Genomic DNA, 6653 nt, shown 5'->3' with positions numbered 1-6653 from the left:
TGATTGTTCAGGACGATTATGAGGCTCTCGTAGATAATTGGTTGAGTAGGATTGAGAATGCAGCCAAGACAGAGGCTTGAGATTGTGCGGGACTTCATGATACCGCGGCTATTGTATAGTTTAGAGCATGTGGACGTAGGCTAAACTAGACTTAAGTGATTTGGATGAAACAATTAGGAGTAAGATCAAATGTTGGTTACATCTGCCGGCAATTACAACAAATAGTTTGTTGTATTGTGGCATTAGAGATGGTGGACTGGGTGTAGGTTGCTTAGAAAAACTTGTTCCGACAATGGGAATTGGAAGATACCATAGAATGGCTCAAGCTAAGGATGAGGTGATCAGAGCGGCTTGTTTGGTAGGAAACATCAAAGAGAAACATGAAAGATTATGGTTAGAATTAGGTGGTTTGAGAGATGAAATCCCTGACATTTTTTCTCAATCAGAAATTAGGGACAAAAGTGGTAAGGAAGGTTTGATGAAAAACCTTGTACCTGTAAGACCAAGAGGTTACAAGGAGATAGAATTTGAAAGATGGAGTTCATTGGTATGTCAGGGAAGTGGAATTAACCTCTTTAGGAATGACGTGGTTAGCAACGGTTGGCTTTTGAGTCGTAATAGGTTAGCAGAGAGACAATTCATAACAGCATTAAAATTGAGATGTAATGTTATTCCAACAAGGGAATTTATTGGTAGAGGTTGTAGAATAGCAATCAGAAGTTGTCGACAGTGTGGGGCCAAATATGAGTCTGTCTCATATTTTGGGCCAATGTGCGAGTTTACAGGACATGAGGATCAAAAAGACATAACGATGTTTGTTGTTTATTGGTTAAAGAAGCTCACAAAAGGAATTGGGTGGTACATCATGAGCCCCACCTTAGGACAATGAAAGGTGAACTGAGGAAGTCGGACCTAGTGTTTGTTAAACAGGGAAGAGCTGTAGTAGTAGATGTAACGGTTAGATATGAATATAAAAGAGATGGTCTCAGTGAGGCGGCCAAAAGTAAAGTAGACTATTATAAAGGCCTGGAAAGACAGATTAGAGACTTGACCGGAGTACAATTAGTTGAATTCTAAGGCTGCCCTGTAGGTGCTAGGGGTAAATGGCCAACCTTTAATCATAAACTTTTGAAAACTTTGGAGATCCCTAAGAATATTATGATGTCTGTAGCTAGAAATATGAGTATTTGTACGCTTACTGGCTCAGTATATATGGTTCACTCTTTTATGAGTGGGAACCGGGACAGGTGACATGTACAGAGTAGCAGATACTTGCGGTTACCTAGTCGTCATTTTGGGATTTTAAATTCGACTTGTCTAAACTGTATATAGCTGTATATAGCATCTTTATTATATTCTTTTTTAGTAAATTTACATATATTTTATTAAAGGTAATTTCCTTACTATTTCATATTGTTCTAATATTTTTGATGCGGACAAGCCAACCAGTGGGTATTTTGTAATGATTACTTACTGGATATCGCATATTCCATCAAATGCGAAAGATCATGGTCATGCAGTCATCACTCTGGATTTGACAAATGGTCTTTGACGTAAGATGGTTGGGCCATCGGTGCCTGACCAGCACCCTTAACTCGAAAGAGTCAAAATAGCCAAAAGCCTCATCATCTAATTAGTGACATGCATGAATGGATGAACAAGATTCCCGCTGTCCCTATCTACTATTTAGCGAAACCACAGCCAAGGGAACGGGCTTGGCAGAATCAGCTGGAAATGAAGACCCTGTTGAGCTTGACTCCAGTATGGGACGATGAAGAGACATGAGAGCTGTGCATGAACCGTGGCTGGAAGAGGCACCTACACCCCCCCTCCCAGCCTGGGGGCTGCAGTGACAGCTGTGGCGGGTGTCGCCCGGCCTTCCCCCACTGCGGAGACGGGCCGGAGTTCTGCCTCGGCCAGCACCTAGCAGCTGACTTAGAACTGGCAAACTGGGTACTCATTTTACCGACCTCGGAAGGATGGAAGGCTGAGTCGACCTTGAGCTGGCTGCTGGGACTGAACTCCCAGCCTCATGTGCAGAGCTTTCAGACAACATTTCTGCTGCCTTACCACTCTGCGCCACAAGAGACTCGCAATCCTTACTATCTCCGTCCAAAAACTCGACTAGGTGCCCATAGATTTGTGCTTGTTCCATTGATTAGTGACTGTTTATATTGTTGGAAGATGATATGGCAGGAGATGTCGCTTTAGATCATGGTGGAGGAGCATTTAATTTGTGTGGTCCCTGTTGCCCCTATTATTATATTTGGGGCTCCACATCTTCCCTCAAGTGGTGGAAAGATGATTATGTATGACAACTATACCTACACAAGTTGGTTATGCCTAAAAGATTGGTTAGTACCCAGACCTTTAAGTTACTCTAAGTTCTTGAACTAGTCTATGCCAGGGGAGCTCAGTGAAACCGTTGATGGATGGGAAAAGACGGATCTTTACGAGAAAGAGACCATTACAACCGGATTTGACAAGGCTAGGAAGGATGAAGTTTGTGTGGGTGTGGTAGAAGAGATTAAGAAGGATGAAAGGGAAGAGAAATCTATGATTGATGGATAGAAGTGATGAAAGTTATGGAAGGGGTAGTAGAGGCTGAAGGTGGTGTTCAGGCTTCTGGCAACTGAGTTCTTGAACTCGTCTACGCCAGGGGAGCTTGGAGGACCTATTGGTGGAAGTGATATGGATGGAGTAGTGAAAGAGAAGGTTGTAGATGAATAAATTTTGGGTTTAGAAATAGGAGATATAGCAATAGAAGTTCCAGCAGAATGTCCAGCATGTCCGTTATGTAATGATGTTTTTGGAAAGCCTAGATAGAGTCACATATTAGGTCGGTACATGGAGATTCGAAGGTGATGTTCAAATGTAAGAAATGTGAGTACAAGAAAGATAAGGCAATGTCGGTACTGGTCCATTGTGGTAAGTACAAAAGAGCTAGATAAGAATGTCAAGCAATTTAAGTGTGAAAGTTGTGAATCGGCTTTTGATACTCAGATAGGATTATCGCAACATAAAAGGTTTAAACATCCAGATGTTAGAAACAGAGAGAGAATTGAAGAAGGTAAGAAGATAGGAAAGAGGTGCTCATAAGGTATGTTGGACTAAGGAGGAAGTTGAAAAATTGAACGATTTAGAAAGGAAGTTTAAAGGTGAGAGATGTATCAACATGTTGATTAGTAAGGAATTAGGAACCAAGACGAACAAGATGGTGAAAGATGATGAAGGAGCATTGGTAGTTCAGCATACGGAGAGTTTAGAGGAAACTGGAGTACTGGAAAGGATACATAGATCAAAGGTTAACAACATGGTGTGTTTTGATGAATTATCTGAGAAAGTGAGAAAAGTATTGCAGGCCCGCTTGGATAGTGATGATAATATAGAAGGACTAGTTGAAGATTTAACATTTGACTTTATGATACAATTTCTTGGAGATCCAAAAGTTGGTAGAGTAAAGAATAATAGGAGAAGGAAGAAAAAAAGGTAGATTTTGGAATAAGAAGAAAGGTTGGATGAAAAGAAGAGCTCGAAAGAAATTTAGTTATAAGAAATTGCAAGAGATGTTTAAGAAGGATAAGATGAAGGCGGTCAAATTTGTTTTGGATGGTACCATGGGTTGTCAATGCAGAATCAGTATGGAGGAAATTGAAGATTGTTATTATTATTATTATATTTATATTTATACCCCGCCTCCCCCCGAAGGCTCGAGGCGGCTTACATAACCCCGTCCCCTAAAACCATAAAATGACAATAAAAACCAATAATTTACAGTAATGGCAACAGCGATGGCGTAATCATTTGCTTATAGAAAGAAATGGGAGAGTAAAGGTGTGTTTAGAGGATTGGGACAGTTTTCTCATTTTGGAACAGCAGATAATAGTTATTTTGAAGATTTAATATCTGAGGAGGTTATTTTGAAAATTTAATATCTGAGGAGGAGGTGAAGAAACATAGGGATGGTATGAAAGAGAAAAGTGCAGCTGGCTTGGATGGTATTAGTGTGGGTGATTTGAAGAGGATGGATCCTGGGGGAAGTCGATTAAGTGAGATCTTTAATGTATGGTTAGTTACAGGTTTTATTCCCCCAGTGGTTAAGCAGTGTAGGTCGATTTTGATTCCTAAGTGTGAAGAAGAGGAAGAGTTAAAAGAAATCGGGAATTGGAGACCGCTGACAATTGGGTCAGTAATGCTGCAATTGTTTTCGAGGATTATCACCTCAAGGTTGCAGGCTGCCTGTATTATCAACCCTAGACAAAGAGGTTTTATTTCAGCTCCAGGCTGTTCCGAAAACTTAGAGGTCTTACGTAAGGTGATTAAAGAAAGTAAAAGAGGTGGAGCTAGTCTTGGGATTGTGTTTATCGATATAGCTAAGGCATTTGACACAGTGTCACATGACCATGTCAAACGGGCCTTAAGGAGTTGGAGATTAGATAAGCAAATAGACTTATAAGTAGTTCTTCTGTGAATGCTACTACAGAATTCCAGGTTGGAGATAGGAGAACAGGCCCCATTAAGTTGGAAGTTGGTGTAAAACAGGGAGATCCTATGTCCCCTATCTTGTTCAATATTGCCATGGATCCTTTAATAAACGAATTGGAAAAAATAAAAAAAAGGCTTTAAGCTAAAAAATAGTAAAAATATTTCAGCGCTGGCTTTTGCCGACGACTTGGCAATTCTGAGCGAAGATTGGGAGGGAATGGAAAGGAATCTAAAGGTGGTTGAAGCATTTTGCAAGGTCTCAGGTCTAAAAACACAAGCCAGGAAATGTTTTGGATTCTACATTAAAGCCAGAAATAAGACCTTCATAGTAAATGGCTGTATTGGTTGGAAAATTGGTGGGAAATTGTGACCTGTGTGGAGCTAATAGACTCCCCCAGCTGGGGCAGAGTGGAAGAGAGGACTGCTGGCTGGGATGGACCACAAGTGTCTGGGTGCCTTTTCGTGAGACCGATCCAGGAGTGGCTGGACTGGCTGCAATTTGCCAAGGAGAGGAGACGGCCAACTTACACCCCCTTGTGGCCAAAAAGAGAATTTCCTCTTCTTTCTTTTATTCCAGAGCTTGGTGGAATGGAGTTTTTAAATTTTTCTAGTTAGTAAGAAGGGGTGGAGCGTGAGAGACATTCACTGGTGTCCAGTGAGATCCCTGACACAACACCTGGGTTGCTACTTTAGCTGGGTTAGATTGGGAGGGTTGCAGGTGGGATTTTTTGGGGTTGGAAGGGGCGGTGAGTTTAGGCAGTTAGAGTAGTTCAGTTATATTGATAAGACCTGCTCTTGGGGTAGGACAATCATGCTAGGGAGTGAGGCTGAGAGAAGGGAGACGCAGCCTGGAACGCAGATCCCAGTAGTGTTGGGCCAAAGCAACTATAGTGTTGGGAGGGTCAATAATAGGGGGGCAGCGACGTGCATGCTACCACGAAGTTTCAGGTTGAGGATAAGAGAAAAAGTTGGAAGTTGGCGTGAAATAGGGAGCTCTATGTCCCTATCCTGGTCAATATTGCCATGGATCCTCTAATAAATGAGTTGGGAAAAAATAAGAAATGGCTTTAAGCTAAAAAATATAAATATCTCAGCGTCGGCTTTTGCCGACGACTTGGCAATTTTGACCGAAGATTGGGAGACAACGGAAAGGTGGAATTTAAAGGTGGTTGAAGCATTTTGTAAGAATTCAGGTCTGAAAACACAAGCCAGGAAATGTTGTGGATTTTATATTAAAGTCGGAAAAAAGGACTTTCACAGTAAATGATTGTATTGGATGGAAAAGTGGCAAGGAGGTAATCCCATGGATCGACCCAGGCAGGATGGAAAGATGTCTTGGTTTATAGATTGACCCTTGGAGAGGGATCGTTCAGGAAGATTGTATCTAAAAAGTTAGGATTTGGCTGGAAAGAATCTCAAAGGTACTTTTAAAACAGACGCAGAGACTCGAGATTGTGCGGCAGGATTATATGATACCCCGATTATTATTTGGCTTAGATCATATGGAAACTGGAAAGGTCAAATTAAGCACCATCGATGATTTAATTAGGTCCAAAGTGAAAACCTGGCTCCATCTGCCAGAGACAACAACTAATAGTTTGCTATATTGTAATTTAAGAGATAGCAGTTTAGGAATCGGATGCTTGGAAAAATTGGTTCCCCAGATAAGAATGGGTCGGTACCATAGAATGGCACAATCTGACACTGTTGTGATTAGAGAGGCTTGTCGTGTAGGGGATGTGTGCAAACTAAGTATAGAGCAGGGGTAGTCAAACTGTGGCCCTCCAGATGTCCATGGACTACAATTCCCAGGAGCCCCCTGCCAGCGAACGCTGGCAGGGGGCTCCTGGGAATTGTAGTCCATGGACATCTGGAGGACCGCAGTTTGACTACCCCTGGTATAGAGGATTGTGGCTGGAACTAGGAGTAGCAGCAAAGGAAATACCAGATACCTTTGATATGGAGATTGTACCAATAGGACCTAGAGGGTACAGGGAATTTGAAAGGTGGGTGTTCATTGGTCTGTCAAGGAAGTGGTATAGAGGTTTCCAAAGATGAATGGATTAGTAACGGTTGTCTTTTGGGTCTAAACATGCTGTCTGAAAGACAGTTTATTAGGTCCCTTAAATTAAGAAGTAGCGTCGTACCTACTAGAGAAGTTATTGGAA

Source organism: Paroedura picta, chromosome 18 (genome assembly GCF_049243985.1).
Source record: "Paroedura picta isolate Pp20150507F chromosome 18, Ppicta_v3.0, whole genome shotgun sequence".
In the NCBI taxonomy this organism is placed as follows: Eukaryota; Metazoa; Chordata; class Lepidosauria; order Squamata; family Gekkonidae; genus Paroedura; species Paroedura picta.
This window is presented reverse-complemented; position numbering follows the sequence as displayed.